Below are 22,173 nucleotides of genomic sequence, written 5' to 3' on the forward strand. Positions count from 1 at the left end.
CACCCTTTTGTCCAACCGTACACCCTCAGTAGACTCCCCCCGATAATACGGCTTTACTCACGGTGTACTCCGGACAATCCTTCATAGATGGTAGAGCTTATCATCACTAATGGATGGGGATTTAAAAGGATATACCAACCTATTGCGGAAGTGACTCCAACACCCCACCGGCTCTACCAATCCGTTGGCGTGCAGAAGGGAAAAGATATAGCTGGCTTCCCCAGAGCCATTATAGATCTCATGGTCAACGCGATTTGTACGGCGCTAGAATCACTGGACGGCATTGGTAATTAATCCTAGGGTGATATAACCCATTGCAATGGAACCTCCACCATATCAACACATACCATGGTTCCATTGCCAGCCACATAGTCATATTCATAGTTGGAAAGTAACATTTCATTTGCGATGCAGGAATGATAAGTATATAGCTTTGCATTAAAGTAGTAGAAAATACTCAAGTTGACATGAGCAAGGGTGAACTTGCCTGTGGACTGCGAGATAGTGCAGTTCAATGCAGTTGATGGAACCTGGACCTCGGGTTCTGTAAGAAGCATCATTGTCCGGTAAGGACAATGTTATAAAATCCAAATAATGCAATCATGGATGTATTATTTTATGTTGATTCCCTTTACCCCGCTGAGTTATAGCAATTTAGGGTTGCGTTTAAGATTTATGTCTTTGACAGTAATTTACAATTGATTTAAAAGTATAAATCATTTTAATTCACACAAAGTACAACAATTCAAAGTAAAACTATTTTACTTGATTATTTCCTTAATCATTCCAAAAATAATTTGAAATTATAGAGTTACCTCTATAGTTTTTGGAATAAAAAGGAATATAGTATTTTTTTCTTGGAAAAATACCTTTTTCCAATAGAAATGACTTGGAATAGTAGAATTTCATTTTGAAATGTTTGAAAATAAGTATTTGAACTTATTTGATATTTTTCCTTGAATTTTAAATACAAGGAAATAATAGTTTAAAATTCCAAGTTATTATTTAAATTCTTAAAATTCATAATTTTGAATTTATTTCATAATTTCCATTTCATATTTTATTCTTGTTAAGATTTATTTTTCATTCATTAATCCAATTTTTAATGGATTTTTAGAGTTGTATTTGATTTACTAAAAATTGGTAAAGTTTTGGCCTTTTTTTAAATGTTAAAAGTCCAAAATACCCCCCTGGACCCATATTGGGCCCAGCCCATTTACCTAAACCCAGGAACAGCCCAATAAGGCTAATCCCTTATGGGTTCGGTGGCGCCGAACGGCCCACCACTCTCTCACTCACTCGGCCCTCTCTCTCTCTCGTTCACCTCTAACCCTAGCCTCTCTGCGACGCCGTGGCGATGGCGTCGCCGCCATGGCCGCCGCCTCGCTCCGGCCAGCTCCGTGCTCCCCCGCCGTAGCCACCTACCGAACTAGAACTGCCGCGTGCAGATCTATCGATCTGTTCGCGTGGTTTTCCCCTTCTCTTCCTCTCCTGGCAAATCGCCTCCGTTCTGGATCTCGCGGAGATTCGCCTCGATGAACTCCGGCGAGCTCTCGTCCTCACCGACGATGGGTGCGCTCCTGGGGTTGACCTGGTGCGGGTGCTGCTCGCAGTAATCATGCCGTCGCCTCAGGTGCTCGCTACGGTGGTGTTGGGTTCGTGTTTGGTTTGCCGGCGTAACGTCGGCGCCTACCCTGGACTTGCAGCTGTTAGGGCCGCGCGAGCACTGCCTCGCCATGCCCTAGCTTCTGCTTCCAGGCGCAAGTAAGTTGCTGCACTTCCTCTTCCTCTTCTGTGCGCCTCCCATGCTTCTGTTCTTCTTCCTCCTCATGCTCTGTTGCTCTCTGGTGATCCTGTGATCACACAGAGCTATGCTATAGCTCCTCAATCCTCATGTGCTTCTATCTACTGCAAGCTCATGGCCAAATTGCCAGTTACTGGTACTGACCAATGTTGCTTTGCTTGCTATTCATGCTGTGCTTGCTTACCTTGCTGTTCCTAGCATGCCCTGTACTTGCCATGCTCTGCTGTGCTTGCTCAAAAGCTTGCTATGCCATGTTATGCTTGATTATGACTTGCTTGTGCTTACTGGCATATCATGCTTGCTTGTCTAGGTGTACTTGTGATGCATCAGTGACACTTGTGTGTGTGCCAGTGGTGTCTGTGATATGCTTCAGTTCTTCCTATGCAAGCCAATGATCCATTGGATCATTCTTTGCTTGTTGGCTAGTTACCCTGTGTAGCTTGACTTGATTCAATTGATCCATTTGATCAGTTAATTGTCAGTGATGGCTTACTGATTGATTCTGTGGCTAAGTAATTCAATTACCTTGTGATGCTGAAGCTCAAGCATCACTATGCTGTTGCTTACTTAAGCTACTGGACTTGCTCCAGTGACTATGGTGCAGTGATTAAACTGTGTTGCTTAATAGTATGATACTGTCAGTGCTAAGCATGGATCTGTGATAAATTCATGCTTGAATTAATTAAACTATGATGAACTGCTTATGCAGTAATGATTTAAATGACTTGCTTGCAAATGATTTGGCTATTTATGAGTGTCTAGCAAGCAATTGAATCTGAATCCATTCTTGGATAATGATGTGCTATATTTGGCTGTCATTTAAATGGTGCTTAAGTGTGATGTGACCTCAGTAGCCTTGCTACTGATTGGTTGCTCACCTATTTAGTTGGATCTTGTGGCTACTCAACCTTTGCTTGCATATTTGGGAATCATACTTGATATGAATGCCAATATGTTTGCCTGATGAAAATCTAGGGTTACTGATGGTTCATAGCTTAGGATTTACTGTGTAGTCTTAGTTGCTACTCCTTGCAATTCATCTACTGGTGCTATCTGTGCATGTGATCTGGCTATGGTGTGCATCTGTGCATGTGTGCTAGTTTCTGTGTACAAGATCTGTACCTAGATGCTTTTCATTTTTAGTAGCTTTTTGACTGGCAGTGATCCTTGGTGAAAACCAAGTGATGATCTACCCATATGAGCATCTACTCATCCCATGCTTATTTCATGCATATGATGGATCAGATCCATTGGATCTGTCCAGGAACTTGGTATACCTTGTTCCAGCTCCTAGTGTGAAATATTTGGTTGATGCAGACTTGGGATTTCTGTGCAGAGCCCTTCACCTCCAGTTTCTGGTTGATCTTCTCAGGTCACCATGATTCCTGGTGGCTAAGTTGGTTGTGTTGGTTTATGTTCTTGAGTATGAACTGGATGAACTGGTGCTTGTTCTTGCTTCACCCTTACCTGGTGATTTGCATTTCTGGTCGACTGTCATGGTTCTAGGGTTTGTGTGCTATTTATATGGTCTCTACTTCTTCCCTGGCCATGACACACAAGCTCATTTACTTTATGACTCACCCCTTGCATTGCCTTGCTGTTGCTTGCCTAGCAACAGCCTTCATATGGTGAAACTTGAGCCCCTGTGGCTTGCTCAGTGTTGGTCTGCCTATGTTTATCTGGTGCTATCCAGGATTTTGGACAAGCACAAGTGTGCTGTGACAGTTTGCACTGTCCAAACTGAATCTTGTGTTATTTTGCTAACTGTCCAAACTGAACCTTGTGTTAACACTTATATTCTGGCTAGTTCTTGTTCTCTGTTTTATTTTGCAGGTCTGAATTATGCTATGGCCAGAAGATCATCCTCAAGACACTTTAGCCTAGGTTTAGTTTAGAATAAACTTGTAATTTTCCTTTTCTTTTTATTCTGTTTATTATGTCACAATTCTTGTATCAAGAATATTGTAAAGACCTTGTATATGTGTTGTATATCAATAAAGCTCAAGTTTTGGTTTATGAGCTTTGTATTATGTAATGTTTACATTCTTGACTAAATATGGTATTTGATATTCATTTTGAAATTCAAAGTGATTTGAATTTTGTATCTTGTGTTTGAATTTTAAATTCATTGTTTATATTGTGTGATGTTTATAGTTAAATGTTTAACACTTATCAAATGCAATTATTCCCCAAAGTAACAAGATACAAAAGAGATCATGTCGAAATTTCCCTAACTCACATTGCCTAACCCTAAGTGCAAAATGAGAGAGAACCTCGATCCCTCTTAGGTTTAGTTGCAATAAGGCGCGAAAATTTCCCCCGTTTTGCGATGAAATGCACATCCCATTTCTAAACCTACCCTTCGTTGTTCCTATGTTCTGGGTTATTACAGCCTCTCCCCCTTAACAGAAAATTCGTCCCGAAGTTAAGATTGGTACCTGAACATCTCGGGGTAAGACTTCCTTAATTCTTCTTCCGTCTCCCAAGTTGCTTCTCCCTCAGGATGATGTTGCCATTGAACTTTGCAGTATTTGATTGCTCTGTTTCTTAACTTCTTCCACTGTACTTCTAAGATCTTTTCTGGTCTTTCCACATAAGTTAGGTCAGATTGCAATTCTATTTCTTCATATGTAATGGGATCATCCGGTGCCTTCAAACACTTCCTGAGTTGTGAAACATGAAACACATTCTGAACTTGACTTAGTTGTGCTGGTAACTCCAACTCAAAAGCTGTTCCTCTATTCTGACTGAGTATCTTAAATGGTCCTATATATCGAGGACTTAATTTTCCTTTCACTCCGAACCTCTTAAGTCCTTTCATTGGGCTAACCTTTAAATAAACCATGTCTCCCACTTTCGGTTCCCAATCTCTTCTTTTCAGGTCGGCGTAACTCTTCTGACGACTCTGAGCTATTTTGAGTCTATCCCGGATCACCTCGATGACTTCTTGTCTCTCCTTGATGTAGTCCGGTGTAAACTCCTTGTTTTCTCCGGTTTCAAACCAACAAATTGGTGATCGACACTTTCTTCCGTACAATGCTTCGTACGGTGCCATCTGGATGCTACTCTGATAACTATTGTTATATGAGAACTCCGCTAAAGGTAAATGATCCTCCCATGAGCCTCCAAAGTTCAGAGCACAAGCTCTAAACATGTCCTCAAGTATCTGATTGGTTCTTTCGGTTTGTCCTCCGGTCTGTGGATGATATGCTGTACTGAAATCTAACTTGGATCCCAAAGCTTCTTGTAGTTGTTTCCAAAATGCTGATGTGAAAATTGAACCTCTATCTGAGACTATCTTCTTTGGTACTCCATGCTTACTCACAATCTCCTTCACATATATATCCACAAGCTTCTCTGCAGTATCTTTTGTGTTTACGGCTATGAAATGAGCACTCTTGGTAAGTCTGTCCACTATTACCCATATCATATCTTTCTTTTTACTAGTCATTGGTAGACCAGTAACAAAATCCATTCCGATTTCATCCCATTTCCATTCCGGTATCTCTAGTGGTTTGACTAATCCCGCAGGACTCTGATGTTCTGCCTTCACTCGTTGACATGTATGACATTCCGAGACATATTGTGCTATTTCTCTTTTCATGTTGTTCCACCAGAACATCTCCTTCAAATCCATATACATCTTAGTACTTCCCGGATGTATTGAATAAGGGGTTTCATGTGCTTCCTTTAATATGATTGACTTCACTTCTGGATCATCCGGTACACATATCCTTTTCTGGAAGTATAATGAATCAAAATCCCCTAGATGGAATTCCGATGGTCTTCCTTCTCCAATCCTCTTGATTTCCTCTTGTATGAACAAATCATCCGCTTGTTTCCGGATAATCTCATATTTCAAATCTGAATACATCTCATCCATAATCCTCATGGTTGCTATACTTCCCTTATCATCACCTTGAATAAACAAAATCTGAGCCTCCTCTAATTCTTTCCGAAGTTCCTTTGGAATCTCCCATTCCGTAGGTTGATTCTCCGTACTCTTCCTACTTAGGGCATCTGCTACTACATTAGCCTTGCCTGGTGTATAGTTGATCTTAAGGTCGTAATCCTTAATCAACTCTAACCATCTCTTCTGTCTCATGTTTAATTCCTTCTGGGTGAAGAAATATTTCAAACTTTTTTGATTGGTGTATAACTCACACTTGGATCCATATAGAAATTGTCTCCAACTCTTCAGAGCATACACAACTGCCGCTAACTCTAGATCATGTACTGGGTAGTTGTGTTCATGTGGTTTCAACTGTCTTGATTCATAAGCTATTACCTTCCGATCTTGCATAAGAACACATCCAAGTCCATTCTTGGAAGCATCACAATACACCGTGTAATCCTTTCCAGGTTCAGGAACTGCTAACACCGGTGCTGTGGTTAACTTATCTTTGAGTGTTTAGAAGCTGGCTTCACACTCATCAGTCCACACAAATGGAGTATTCTTCTTGAGTAACTTGGTCATTGGTCCTGCAATCTTCGAAAATCCTTCTATGAATCTCCGATAATAGCCTGCCATACCAAGAAATCCTCGTATCTCCTTAGCATTTTTAGGTGATTTCCATTCCAATACGGACTGAACCTTGCTTGGATTCACCGCTATGCCTTCTTTGGTTATGACATGTCCAAGAAATTCAACACTATCTAACCAAAATTTGCACTTACTAAACTTTGCATATAGCTGATGTTCTCTCAAAGTTTGCAGAACTATCTTCAAATGCTTGGCATGTTCTTCTTTATCTTTGGAATAGATTAGAATATCATCTATGAACACTATCACAAACTTGTCCAAGTACTTCATGAATATCTTGTTCATCAAATTCATGAAAATTGCTGGTGCATTTGTTAGTCCAAATGGTACAACCAAATATTCATGGTGTCCATACCTTGATACGAACGCTGTTTTTGGTACATCCTCCTTCTTGATCTTGATTTGATGGTATCCTGACCTTAAATCTATCTTCGAGAAGACTCCAGCTCCTTGAACTTGATCAAAAAGGTCTTGGACTCTAGGTAAAGGATACTTGTTCTTGATAGTTACATTGTTCAAATTTCTGTAATCTCCACACATTCTCTTTCCGCCATCTCTTTTATCCACAAAAATAACTGGTGTACCCCATGGTGACACACTTTCTTGAATGAATCCCCTCTGTTCTAACTCATCAATCTGAGCTTTCAGTTCCACTAATTCCTTTGGCCCCATCTTATATGGTGGTTGTGCTATTGGTGCTGTGCCTGGAATCAGATCAATTGTGAATTCTATCTCTCTATCGGGTGGCATCCCCGGTAGTTCCTTAGGAAATACATCCTGAAACTCATTCACTACAGGAATATCTTCAATTCTCACCTCCTTCAGACTATTGAGTTCCAATCCGATCTCCAACTCACTGTACTTATCTCCTTGGAACACTATTCGACCTCCGATGGAGTTGCGAAGTGATACTGTTTTGTCTCCACAGTTAATCACCGCTCCATTTTCTGTCAACCAATCCATTCCTAGGATGACTGATATGTCCTTCATGGGTATGATGAATAGGTCCGCGAAATACACACAGTCACATATGGTTAGGACTTGTGCTTCTTTCACGTGGGTTACTAAGATCGTTCCCCCCGCGGATAGAACAGTTATAGGAGTTTCTAACTTAGAACATCTAAGCCCGAATTTTTTCACAAACTCCAATGCAAGAAATGATGTGGTTGCTCCAGTATCAAATAATACTTTGCCAGGATGAGTAAGAATGCTTAGCGTACCTAAGACTGTTTGATCCGACTCTTCCGCTTGTTCCAAAGATGTGCAATTCAGCTTTCCATAAGGCTTTCCCCTCTTGTTGTTGTTGTTGTAGTTGCGGTTGCTGTTGTTGTTGTTGTTGTTGCGGTTGTTGTTGTTGTTGTTGTTTCCACCTCGTCCTCCAGAGCTCTGTCCGCTCCAAGACGCCTTGTTTGGACAATCCGGCTTGATGTGACCTTCCTTCCCACAACCATAACAGATGATTCTGGGTTTCTGACAATCCTTCTGCAAATGACCTCTCGGGCCACAATTGTTGCAGATGATCTGGTTGATTGGATTCTGACTCTGACCTCCCCGGTTGTATTGATTACCAGTAGTAGGTCGGTATCGGGGTTTGAAACTCCGATCAGGTGTTGGTTTACTGATTGGGTACTGCCTTGGCTCGATACGAGCCCTCTTCCTTCTGTCTTCCTGGACTTGCCGATAATCATCCTCGAAAGTGATTGCCGAGTCAATCAGTTCCTGGAATTCGGCAGTCCGTGCCAACCTCAGTTGCATCTTCATGTATGTATTCATGCCTTTCATGAACCGCTTCTTTCTCTTCTCCTCTGTATCTACATCCTCAGGTGCATACCTGGATAGCCTGTTGAAATCCCGAACATACTGCATGATGGGTGCAGTATTCTGTCTTAGTTCTTCAAACTCCCTCTTCTTCAGCTCCACCACGCTGTCCGGAACATGAGCCTCCCGGAACTTCTTCTTGAACTCCTCCCAGGTGAACACCTTATCAGGAGGGTGTACTGCTACAAGATTCTCCCACCATGACGCTGCTGGTCCTTGATGCGTGTAGTTGACACGTCCGTTGGGAACCCCAAGAGGAAGGTGTGATGCGCACAGCGGCAAGTTTCCCTCAGTAAGAAACCAAGGTTTAATCGAACCAGTAGGAGTCAAGAAGCACGTTGAAGGTTGATGGCGGCGGGATGTAGTGCGGCGCAACACCAGAGATTCCGGAGCCAACGTGGAACCTGCACAACACAAGTAAAGTACTTTGCCCCAACGAAACAACGAGGTTGTCAATCTCACCGGCTTGCTGTAACAAAGGATTAGATGTATAGTGTGGATGATGATTGTTTGCAGAAAATAGTAGAACAGTATTGCAGTAGATTGTATTTCAGTATAGAGAATTGGACCGGGGTCCACAGTTCACTAGAGGTGTCTCTCCCATAGATAAACAGCATGTTGGGTGAACAAATTACAGTTGGGCAATTGACAAATAAAGAGGGCATGACCATGCACATACATATTATGATGAGTATAGTGAGATTTAATTGGGCATTACGACAAAGTACATAGACCGCTATCCAGCATGCATCTATGCCTAAAAAGTCCACCTTTAGGTTATCATCCGAACCCCCTCCAGTATTAAGTTGCTAACAACAGACAATTGCATTAAGTATTGCGTGTAATGTAATCAGTAACTACATCCTCGAACATAGCACCAATGTTTTATCCCTAGTGGCAACAGCACATCCATAATCTTAGAGATTTCTGTCACTTCCCCAGATTCACGGAGACATGAACCCACTATCGAGCATAAATACTCCCTCTTGGAGTTACAAGCATCTACTTGGCCAGAGCATCTACTAGTAACGGAGAGCATGCAAGATCATAAACAACACATAGATATAAATTGATAATCAACATAACAAGTATTCTCTATTCATCGGATCCCAACAAACACAACATATAGAATTACAGATAGATGATCTTGATCATGTTCGGCAGCTCACAAGACCCGACAATTAAGCACAATGGGGAGAAGACAACCATCTAGCTACTGCTATGGACCCATAGTCCAGGGGTAGACTACTCACACATCACTCCGGAGGCGACCATGACGGCGTAGAGTCCTCCGGGCGATGATTCCCCTCTCCGGCAGGGTGCCGGAGGCGATCTCCTGAATCCCCCGAGATGGGATTGGCGGCGGCGGCGTCTCTGGAAGGTTTTCCGTATCGTGGCTCTCGGTACTGGGGGTTTCGCGACAGAAGCTTTAAGTAGGCGGAAGGGCAGGTCAGGGGGCCACACGAGGGCCCCACACCACAGGTCGGCGCGGCCAGGGCTTGGGCCGCGCCGCCCTAGGGTGTGGCCACCTCGTGGCCCCACTTCGTCTCCTCTTCGGTCTTCTGGAAGCTTCGTGGCAAAATAGGACCCTGGGCGTTGATTTCGTCCAATTCCGAGAATATTTCGTTACTAGGATTTCTGAAACCAAAAACAGCAGAAAACAGCAACTGGCACTTCGGCATCTTGTTAATAGGTTAGTTCCAGAAAATGCACGAATATGACATAAAGTGTGCATAAAACATGTAGATATCATCAATAATGTGGCATGGAACACAAGAAATTATCGATACATCGGAGACGTATCAGCATCCCCAAGCTTAGTTCTGCTCGTCCCGAGCAGGTAAAACAATAACAAAGATAATTTCTAGAGTGACATGCCATCATAACCTTGATCATACTATTTGTAAAGCATATGTAGTGAATGCAGCGATCAAAACAATGTATATGACATGAGTAAACAAGTGAATCATATAGCAAAGACTTTTCATGAATAGTACTTCAAGACAAGCATCAATAAGTCTTGCATAAGAGTTAACTCATAAAGCAATAAATCAAAGTAAAGGTATTGAAGCAACACAAAGGAAGATTAAGTTTCAGCGGTTGCTTTCAACTTATAACATATATATCTCATGGATAATTGTCAACATAGAGTAATATAATAAGTGCAATATGCAAGTATGTAGGAGCACAGTTCACACAAGTGTTTGCTTCTTGAGGTGGAGAGAAATAGGTGAACTGACTCAACAAGAAAAGTAAAAGAATGGTCCTCCATAGAGGAAAAGCATCGATTGCTATATTTGTGCTAGAGCTTTGATTTTGAAAACATGAAACAATTTTGTCAACGGTAGTAATAAAGCATATGTATCATGTAAATTATATCTTACAAGTTGCAAGCCTCATGCATAGTATACTAATAGTGCCCGCACCTTGTCCTAATTAGCTTGGACTACCGGATCATCGCAATGCACATGTTTTAACCAAGTGTCACAAAGGGGTACCTCTATGCCGCCTGTACAAAGGTCTAAGGAGAAAGCTCGCATCGGATTTCTTGCTATTGATTATTCTCAACCTAGACATCCATACCGGGACAACATAGACAACAGATAATGGACTCCTCTTTTATGCATAAGCATGTAGCAACAATTAATAATTTTCTCATATGAGATTGAGGATATATGTCCAAAACTGAAACTTCCACCATGGATCATGGCTTTAGTTAGCGGCCCAATGTTCTTCTCTAACAATATGCATGCTTAACCATAAGGTGGTAGATCTCCCTTACTTCAGACAAGACGAACATGCATAGCAACTCACATGATATTCAACAAAGAATAGTTGATGGCGTCCCCAGTGAACATGGTTATCGCACAACAAGCAACTTAATAAGAGATAAGGTGCATAAGTACATATTCAATACCACAATAGTTTTTAAGCTATTTGTCCCATGAGCTATATATTGTAAAGGCGAATGATGGAATTTTAAAGGTAGCACTCAAGCAATTTACTTTAGAATGGCGGAGAAATACCATGTAGTAGGTAGGTATGGTGGACACAAATGGCATAGTGGTTGGCTCAAGTATTTTGGATGCATGAGAAGTATTCCCTCTCGATACAAGGTTTAGGCTAGCAAGACTATTTGAAACAAACACAAGGATGAAGCGGTGCAGCAAAACTCACATAAAAGACATATTGAAAACATTATAAGACTCTACACCGTCTTCCTTGTTGTTCAAACTCAATACTAGATATTATCTAGACTTTAGAGAGACCAAATATGCAAACCAAATTAGCAAGCTCTAGGTGTTTCTTCATTAATGGGTGCAAAGTATATGATGCAAGAGCTTAAACATGAGCACAACAATTGCCAAGTATCACATTATCCAAGACATTATAGCAATTTACTACATGTATCATTTCCAATTCCAACCATATAACAATTTAACGAAGAAGAAACTTCGCCATGAATATTATGAGTAAAGCCTAAGGACATACTTATCCATATGCTACAGCGGAGCGTGTCTCTCTCCCACAAGTGAATGCTAGGATCCATTTTATTCAAACAAAACAAAAAACAAAAACAAACCGACGCTCCAAGCAAAGCACATAAGATGTGATGGAATAAAAATATAGTTTCAGGGGAGGAACCTGATAATGTTGTCGATGAAGAAGGGGATGCCTTGGGCATCCCCAAGCTTAGACGCTTGAGTCTTCTTAGAATATGCAGGGGTGAACCACCGGGGCATCCCCAAGCTTAGAGCTTTCACTCTCCTTGATCATATTGCATCATACTCCTCTCTTGATCCTTGAAAACTTCCTCCACACCAAACTTAGAACAACTCATTAGAGGGTTAGTGCACAATCAAAATATACATGTTCAGAGGTGACACAATCATTCTTAACACTTCTGGACATTGCACAAAGCTACTGAAAGTCAATGGAATCGAAATATCCATCGAACATAACAAAACTGGCAATGCGAAATAAAAGGCAGAATCTGTCAAAACAGAACAGTTCGTATTGACGAATTTTATCGAGGTACCAGACTTGCTCAAATGAAAATGCTCAAATTGAATGAAAGTTGCATACATATCTGAGGATCACTCACGTAAATTGGCATAATTTTCTGAGTTACCTACAGAGAAAACAGCCAAGATTCGTGACAGCAAAGAAATCTGTTTCTGCGCAGTAATCCAAATCTAGTATGAACTTTACTATCAACGACTTTACTTGGCACAACAAAACACTAAACTAAGATAAGGAGAGGTTGCTACAGTAGTAAACAACTTTCAAGACACAAAATAAAAACAAAGTACTGTAGTAAAAACACATGGGTTGTCTCCCATAAGCGCTTTTCTTTAACGCCTTTCAGCTAGGCGCAGAAAGTGTGTATCAAGTATTATCAAGAGATGAAGCATCTTCAGCGGGGTTTGGAGTTTTCTCAACCATGCATAGTATATTGGATACATAAGTTTCAGCGGCTCCCTTTTCATTAGTCTTGGGCTTGCTACTCTCATCAAACAAATTTTCAGGAACAAGCCAAGCATAGTTATTTACTAGTGCATCATTCATCGCTAGGAGCTTACATGGTATTGGTGCTTTGATCTCCCCACCATCATTAATATTATTAGTGTACTTTATTCTATCCATATCCATCTTTTCAAGGAGACTAACAAAATTGGTATAAGAACCAAGCATATTATATTTAGCAAAGACCTTTCTAGCCTCTCTTGCTATACCACCAAATTCTCTAAGAAGGGTTTCTAAAACAAAATCTTTCTTTTCCCCTTCTTCCATATCACCGAGTGTAAAAAACATGTGTTGGATTATAGGATTGAGATTAACAAATTTAGTTTCCATCATACGAACTAAAGCAGCAGCGGCAATTTCATAAGTAGGAGCAAGTTCTACCAAGTGTCTATCTTCAAAATCTTCAACGGTACTGACATGATTGAAAAATTCTTCTATATTATTTCTCCCAATTATAGACCCACGTCCTACCGGTATGTCTTTCATGGTAAAATTAAAAGGAAACATGATGAATCAAGTAAAGTAAATGCAAGTAACTAATTTTTTTGTGTTTTTGATATAGCAAACGAGATAGCAAATAAAGTAAAACTAGCAACTAATTTTTTTGTATTTTGATTTAGTGCAGCAAACAAAGTAGTAAATAAAACTAAGCAAGACAAAAACAAAGTAAAGAGATTGAGAAGTGGAGACTCCCCTTGCAGCGTGTCTTGATCTCCCCGGCAACGGCGCCAGAAATTTGCTTGATGCGTGTAGTTGACACGTCCGTTGGGAACCCCAAGAGGAAGGTGTGATGCGCACAGCGGCAAGTTTCCCTCAGTAAGAAACCAAGGTTTAATCGAACCAGTAGGAGTCAAGAAGCACGTTGAAGGTTGATGGCGGCGGGATGTAGTGCGGCGCAACACCAGAGATTCCGGTGCCAACGTGGAACCTGCACAACACAACCAAAGTACTTTGCCCCAACGAAACATCGAGGTTGTCAATCTCACCGGCTTGCTGTAACAAAGGATTAGATGTATAGTGTGGATGATGATTGTTTGCAGAAAACAGTAGAACAGTATTGCAGTAGATTGTATTTCAGTATAGAGAATTGGACCGGGGTCCACAGTTCACTAGAGGTGTCTCTCCCATAGATAAACAGCATGTTGGGTGAACAAATTACAGTTGGGCAATTGACAAATAAAGAGGGCATGACCATGCACATACATATTATGATGAGTATAGTGAGATTTAATTGGGCATTACGACAAAGTACATAGACCGCTATCCAGCATGCATCTATGCCTAAAAAGTCCACCTTTAGGTTATCATCCGAACCCCCTCCAGTATTAAGTTGCTAACAACAGACAATTGCATTAAGTATTGCGCGTAATGTAATCAGTAACTACATCCTCGAACATAGCACCAATGTTTTATCCCTAGTGGCAACAGCACATCCATAATCTTAGAGATTTCTGTCACTTCCCCAGATTCACGGAGACATGAACCCACTATCGAGCATAAATACTCCCTCTTGGAGTTACAAGCATCTACTTGGCCAGAGCATCTACTAGTAACGGAGAGGATGCAAGATCATAAACAACACATAGATATAAATTGATAATCAACATAACAAGTATTCTCTATTCATCGGATCCCAACAAACACAACATATAGAATTACAGATAGATGATCTTGATCATGTTCGGCAGCTCACAAGACCCGACAATTAAGCACAATGGGGAGAAGACAACCATCTAGCTACTGCTATGGACCCATAGTCCAGGGGTAGACTACTCACACATCACTCCGGAGGCGACCATGGCGGCGTAGAGTCCTCCGGGAGATGATTCCCCTCTCCGGCAGGGTGCCGGAGGGGATCTCCTGAATCCCCCGAGATGGGATTGGCGGCGGCGTCTCTGGAAGGTTTTCCGTATCGTGGCTCTCGGTACTGGGGGTTTCGCGACGGAGGCTTTAAGTAGGCGGAAGGGCAGGTCAGGGGGCCACACGAGGGCCCCACACCACAGGTCGGCGCGGCCAGGGCTTGGGCCGCGCCGCCCTAGGGTGTGGCCACCTCGTGGTCCCACTTCGTCTCCTCTTCGGTCTTCTGGAAGCTTCGTGGCAAAATAGGACCCTGGGCGTTGATTTCGTCCAATTCCGAGAATATTTCGTTACTAGGATTTCTGAAACCAAAAACAGCAGAAAACAGCAACTGGCACTTCGGCATCTTGTTAATAGGTTAGTTCCAGAAAATGCACGAATATGACATAAAGTGTGCATAAAACATGTAGATATCATCAATAATGTGGCATGGAACACAAGAAATTATCGATACGTCGGAGACGTATCAGCATCCCCAAGCTTAGTTCTGCTCGTCCCGAGCAGGTAAAACGATAACAAAGATAATTTCTGGAGTGACATGCCATCATAACCTTGATCATACTATTTGTAAAGCATATGTAGTGAATGCAGCGATCAAAACAATGTATATGACATGAGTAAACAAGTGAATCATATAGCAAAGACTTTTCATGAATAGTACTTCAAGACAAGCATCAATAAGTCTTGCATAAGAGTTAACTCATAAAGCAATAAATCAAAGTAAAGGTATTGAAGCAACACAAAGGAAGATTAAGTTTCAGCGGTTGCTTTCAACTTATAACATGTATATCTCATGGATAATTGTCAACATAGAGTAATATAATAAGTGCAATATGCAAGTATGTAGGAATCAATGCACAGTTCACACAAGTGTTTGCTTCTTGAGGTGGAGAGAAATAGGTGAACTGACTCAACAAGAAAAGTAAAAGAATGGTCCTCCATAGAGGAAAAGCATCGATTGCTATATTTGTGCTAGAGCTTTGATTTTGAAAACATGAAACAATTTTGTCAACGGTAGTAATAAAGCATATGTATCATGTAAATTATATCTTACAAGTTGCAAGCCTCATGCATAGTATACTAATAGTGCCTGCACCTTGTCCTAATTAGCTTGGACTACCGGATCATCGCAATGCACATGTTTTAACCAAGTGTCACAAAGGGGTACCTCTATGCCGCCTGTACAAAGGTCTAAGGAGAAAGCTCGCATCGGATTTCTCGCTATTGATTATTCTCAACTTAGACATCCATACCGGGACAACATAGACAACAGATAATGGACTCCTCTTTTATGCATAAGCATGTAGCAACAATTAATAATTTTCTCATATGAGATTGAGGATATATGTCCAAAACTGAAACTTCCACCATGGATCATGGCTTTAGTTAGCGGCCCAATGTTCTTCTCTAACAATATGCATGCTTAACCATAAGGTGGTAGATCTCCCTTACTTCAGACAAGACGAACATGCATAGCAACTCACATGATATTCAACAAAGAATAGTTGATGGCGTCCCCAGTGAACATGGTTATCGCACAACAAGCAACTTAATAAGAGATAAGGTGCATAAGTACATATTCAATACCACAATAGTTTTTAAGCTATTTGTCCCATGAGCTATATATTGTAAAGGCGAATGATGGAATTTTAAAGGTAGCACTCAAGCAATTTACTTTGGAATGGCGGAGAAGTACCATGTAGTAGGTAGGTATGGTGGACACAAATGGCATAGTGGTTGGCTCAAGTATTTTGGATGCATGAGAAGTATTCCCTCTCGATACAAGGTTTAGGCTAGCAAGACTATTTGAAACAAACACAAGGATGAAGCGGTGCAGCAAAACTCACATAAAAGACATATTGAAAACATTATAAGACTCTACACCGTCTTCCTTGTTGTTCAAACTCAATACTAGATATTATCTAGACTTTAGAGAGACCAAATATGCAAACCAAATTAGCAAGCTCTAGGTGTTTCTTCATTAATGGGTGCAAAGTATATGATGCAAGAGCTTAAACATGAGCACAACAATTGCCAAGTATCACATTATCCAAGACATTATAGCAATTTACTACATGTATCATTTCCAATTCCAACCATATAACAATTTAACGAAGAAGAAACTTCGCCATGAATATTATGAGTAAAGCCTAAGGACATACTTATCCATATGCTACAGCGGAGCGTGTCTCTCTCCCACAAAGTGAATGCTAGGATCCATTTTATTCAAACAAAACAAAAAACAAAAACAAACCGACGCTCCAAGCAAAGCACATAAGATGTGATGGAATAAAAATATAGTTTCAGGGGAGGAACCTGATAATGTTGTCGATGAAGAAGGGGATGCCTTGGGCATCCCCAAGCTTAGACGCTTGAGTCTTCTTAGAATATGCAGGGGTGAACCACCGGGGCATCCCCAAGCTTAGAGCTTTCACTCTCCTTGATCATATTGCATCATACTCCTCTCTTGATCCTTGAAAACTTCCTCCACACCAAACTTAGAACAACTCATTAGAGGGTTAGTGCACAATCAAAATATACATGTTCAGAGGTGACACAATCATTCTTAACACTTCTGGACATTGCACAAAGCTACTGAAAGTCAATGGAATCGAAATATCCATCGAACATAACAAAACTGGCAATGCGAAATAAAAGGCAGAATCTGTCAAAACAGAACAGTTCGTATTGACGAATTTTATCGAGGCACCAGACTTGCTCAAATGAAAATACTCAAATTGAATGAAAGTTGCGTACATATCTGAGGATCACTCACGTAAATTGGCATAATTTTCTGAGTTACCTACAGAGAAAACAGCCAAGATTCGTGACAGCAAAGAAATCTGTTTCTGCGCAGTAATCCAAATCTAGTATGAACTTTACTATCAACGACTTTACTTGGCACAACAAAACACTAAAATAAGATAAGAAGAGGTTGCTACAGTAGTAAACAACTTCCAAGACACAAAATAAAAACAAAGTACTGTAGTAAAAACACATGGGTTGTCTCCCATAAGCGCTTTTCTTTAACGCCTTTCAGCTAGGCGCAGAAAGTGTGTATCAAGTATTATCAAGAGACAAAGCATCTTCAGCGGGATTTGGAGTTTTCTCAACCATGCATAGTATATTGGATACATAAGTTTCAGCGGCTCCCTTTTCATTAGTCTTGGGCTTGCTACTCTCATCAAACAAATTTTCAGGAACAAGCCAAGCATAGTTATTTTCTAGTGCATCATTCATCGCTAGGAGCTTACATGGTATTGGTGCTTTGATCTCCCCACCATCATTAATATTATTAGTGTACTTTATTCTATCCATATCCATCTTTTCAAGGAGACTAACAAAATTGGTATACGAACCAAGCATATTATATTTAGCAAAGACCTTTCTAGCCTCTCTTGCTATACCACCAAATTCTCTAAGAAGGGTTTCTAAAACAAAATCTTTCTTTTCCCCTTCTTCCATATCACCGAGTGTAAAAAACATGTGTTGGATTATAGGATTGAGATTAACAAATTTAGTTTCCATCATACGAACTAAAGCAGCAGCGGCAATTTCATAAGTAGGAGCAAGTTCTACCAAGTGTCTATCTTCAAAATCTTCAACGGTACTGACATGATTGAAAAATTCTTCTATATTATTTCTCCCAATTATAGACCCACGTCCTACCGGTATGTCTTTCGTGGTAAAATTAAAAGGAAACATGATGAATCAAGTAAAATAAATGCAAGTAACTAATTTTTTTGTGTTTTTGATATAGCAAACGAGATAGCAAATAAAGTAAAACTAGCAACTAATTTTTTTGTATTTTGATTTAGTGCAGCAAACAAAGTAGTAAATAAAACTAAGCAAGACAAAAACAAAGTAAAGAGATTGAGAAGTGAAGACTCCCCTTGCAGCGTGTCTTGATCTCCCCGGCAACGGCGCCAGAAATTTGCTTGATGCGTGTAGTTGACACGTCCGTTGGGAACCCCAAGAGGAAGGTGTGATGCGCACAGCGACAAGTTTCCCTCAGTAAGAAACCAAGGTTTAATCGAACCAGCAGGAGTCAAGAAGCACGTTGAAGGTTGATGGCGGCGGGATGTAGTGCGGCGCAACACCAGAGATTCCGGCGCCAACGTGGAACCTGCACAACACAACCAAAGTACTTTGCCCCAACGAAACATCGAGGTTGTCAATCTCACCGGCTTGCTGTAACAAAGGATTAGATGTATAGTGTGGATGATGATTGTTTGCAGAAAACAGTAGAACAAAGATGGCAAGAGATTGTATTTCAGTATAGAGAATTGGACCGGGGTCCACAGTTCACTAGAGGTGTCTCTCCCATAGATAAACAGCATGTTGGGTGAACAAATTACAGTTGGGCAATTGACAAATAAAGAGGGCATGACCATGCACATACATATTATGATGAGTATAGTGAGATTTAATTGGGCATTACGACAAAGTACATAGACCGCTATCCAGCATGCATCTATGCCTAAAAAGTCCACCTTTAGGTTATCATCCGAACCCCCTCCGGTATTAAGTTGCTAACAACAGACAATTGCATTAAGTATTGTGCGTAATGTAATCAGTAACTACATCCTCGAACATAGCACCAATGTTTTATCCCTAGTGGCAACATCACATCCACAATCTTAGAGATTTCTGTCACTTCCCCAGATTCACGGAGACATGAACCCACTATCGAGCATAAATACTCCCTCTTGGAGTTACAAGCATCTACTTGGCCAGAGCATCTACTAGTAACGAAGAGCATGCAAGATCATAAACAACACATAGATATAAATTGATAATCAACATAACAAGTATTCTCTATTCATCGGATCCCAACAAACACAACATATAGAATTACAGATAGATGATCTTGATCATGTTCGGCAGCTCACAAGACCCGACAATTAAGCACAATGGGGAGAAGACAACCATCTAGCTACTGCTATGGACCCATAGTCCAGGGGTAGACTACTCACACATCACTCCGGAGGTGACCATGGCGGCGTAGAGTCCTCCGGGAGATGATTCCCCTCTCCGGCAGGGTGCCGGAGGCGATCTCCTGAATCCCCCGAGATGGGATTGGCGGCGGCGGCGTCTCTGGAAGGTTTTCCGTATCGTGGCTCTCGGTACTAGGGGTTTCGCGACGGAGGCTTTAAGTAGGCGGAAGGGCAGGTCAGGGGGCCACACGAGGGCCCCACACCACAGGTCGGCGCGGCCAGGGCTTGGGCCGCGCCACCCTAGGGTGTGGCCACCTCGTGGCCCCACTTCGTCTCCTCTTCGGTCTTCTGGAAGCTTCATGGCAAAATAGGACCCTGGGCGTTGATTTCGTCCAATTCCGAGAATATTTCGTTACTAGGATTTCTGAAACCAAAAACAGCAGAACAAAGAATCGGCACTTCGGCATCTTGTTAATAGGTTAGTTCCATAAAATGCACGAATATGACATAAAGTGTGCATAAAACATGTAGATATCATCAATAATGTGGCATGGAACACAAGAAATTATCGATACGTCGGAGACGTATCAGTCCTGACAACAAATAAGTTGTGTATCTAATCTTCTCCTCATCGTTGCAACCAACGGTCTTCAGCTTCCGTTCCGTATCCATAAGCCAATCTTCAGCGTCCATTGGTTCTGGAGCTGATGTAAACGGTAGTGGTCTTGCATTTTGGAAATCCGATAGAGTTACTCCCTTGCCTTCATTACCCCTATCATTGATGACGTGGGTAAAGAAATCTTGCATGTTCTTGCTCTGGCTTTCCTGGTAACGCCTCCTATCTTCCTCCATTGCCCTCATATACTGTTGGAAGTCTGGGTGCATCATTGGATGTGGTGGTGGTGGTGCATTCTCTGCTCTAGCTGCTGCATCTGCCTCCTCTTTTTCTCTTGCTTCCCGCTCTCTGCGAGCCTCTTCGGTTTCTACTGACGCCATTTCCCCCTAGTCCTGTAACAAAGAGCGATTACTCATAATTACACCATGCAAATGCTTTCTGAGCTCAACTCAATGCCCAGCACTAGTCACACAATGAAATCAAGAAGCAAATACAAAACAAACATTTATTATGCATATACTTTGTATAATACATAACACACTCACAAACTTATATTACATGTGGTATATATAAACCACTTATTTGGCTCAAAGCCCAAGCCAACGGGAATTTAAAATACGTTCTATTACAATACCACCTAGATTACTTTATTCTTCCTTGGAGCTCTACTCCTCGTCATCATAACTCGCCTCCGCGTACATCCCTGGGGTCCATCCGGTACAGCGGTTTGTCCTCCGAACACCGTCCGGAATGAAGGTCCTTCCCGTAGGTATGTAGTCTGAATCGGACGAAGTGCCGAGACAGAGATCTGTCATGCCAAAGTAGCTAGATAAAGACTCATATATATCCCCAGTGGGATACAACTCCTCTTCTTCTGTCATCCATGGAGGATTCCTATTCACTTGACCCCTCATCTTCTTCTTCTTCATTTTCTTGGTTCCAGAACTCTCACCTACGACGTACTGGGATGTTTTGGGTAACCCCATCTCCAAATCTAAAGAAATGGAGTTGGTATCTTTCTCTTCCTGCCCAAAGCTCTGGTTAACATTCTGGTTAACCGCGCCTCCTTCATCCTCTGACTCACAAGTGATGGGTTCTCCTTCATCTCCAAATGGTTCCCCGAAACGCCAACCAGTCGAGTTCTCGATTGGTGACTCCGAGCAGTTTAGGTTCCTGGAATCATCTCCCCCATATCCAGACTCATATGATGCTGACACATGTGGATAATGTGGAACAAAGTTGGGTGTGAGTGGATCTTTATGGGACAACTGGTCACTCAAATCTACATAGTTGTCTAAGCTAAAGAAAGGTGTAGTATGTTGTGGTTGTGCCCTCAAATCACTCATCCGAGTTTGGACTTTATCAGGGTCCGTGAACTCAGCCAGCATGTGGTCAATCTCACATCTCATCTTCATGTGTAAAAGGTACATCGTGGTCAATAGAGACTTACAGCTATCCATGTGCTGTGCTGCAGCTTCAGGACTTCTGCGTGCTAACACCAAATGATTCAGAGTGGGATCCTCATCTTCCTCGGCATGAGGTATATGAGAAAACTCTGAACATAACAGTTCTACTGACTTGTGCTGCCTTATCTCAAGGATTGCCTTGAATAGGCTCATGTGGTAGGCTGTGGTGATAGTTTTGGCTTCTCCGTATGGCATTATACGACTCATCAGCAGTTTTGTCGGTAATTGGACCGATACTCTGCACTTGGCTAGGATTTCCCCATCATAGTAGGTATACTTGATAACAGGTATCCGTGGATCACAATGAAGTTCCTTCAGCATCCCACACAGGAGAGCTGTTATTGGTCCATCATAATCACCGAGCCATCCCTCAACCTTCCTCAAAGTCCTCTTAGGAAAAGTGTTCGCCATTATGGCTGTATACAAAAGCAGAATATTAGTAGTGATAATGCATCATAATAGCTATAATAAAGAATTATCGCACTAAAATATATGGTTTTGCTATTCTCAAGTGAATAATCACCATATTTCTAGAGAATCCTTTACTATTTCTACTAGACTCCTACAGGTTTCTTCCCTATACTAGGTTATTCCAACCTAAGGTC

The sequence above is a fragment of the Lolium perenne genome, chromosome 4, assembly GCF_019359855.2.
Source record: "Lolium perenne isolate Kyuss_39 chromosome 4, Kyuss_2.0, whole genome shotgun sequence".
Taxonomy (NCBI): Eukaryota; Viridiplantae; Streptophyta; class Magnoliopsida; order Poales; family Poaceae; genus Lolium; species Lolium perenne.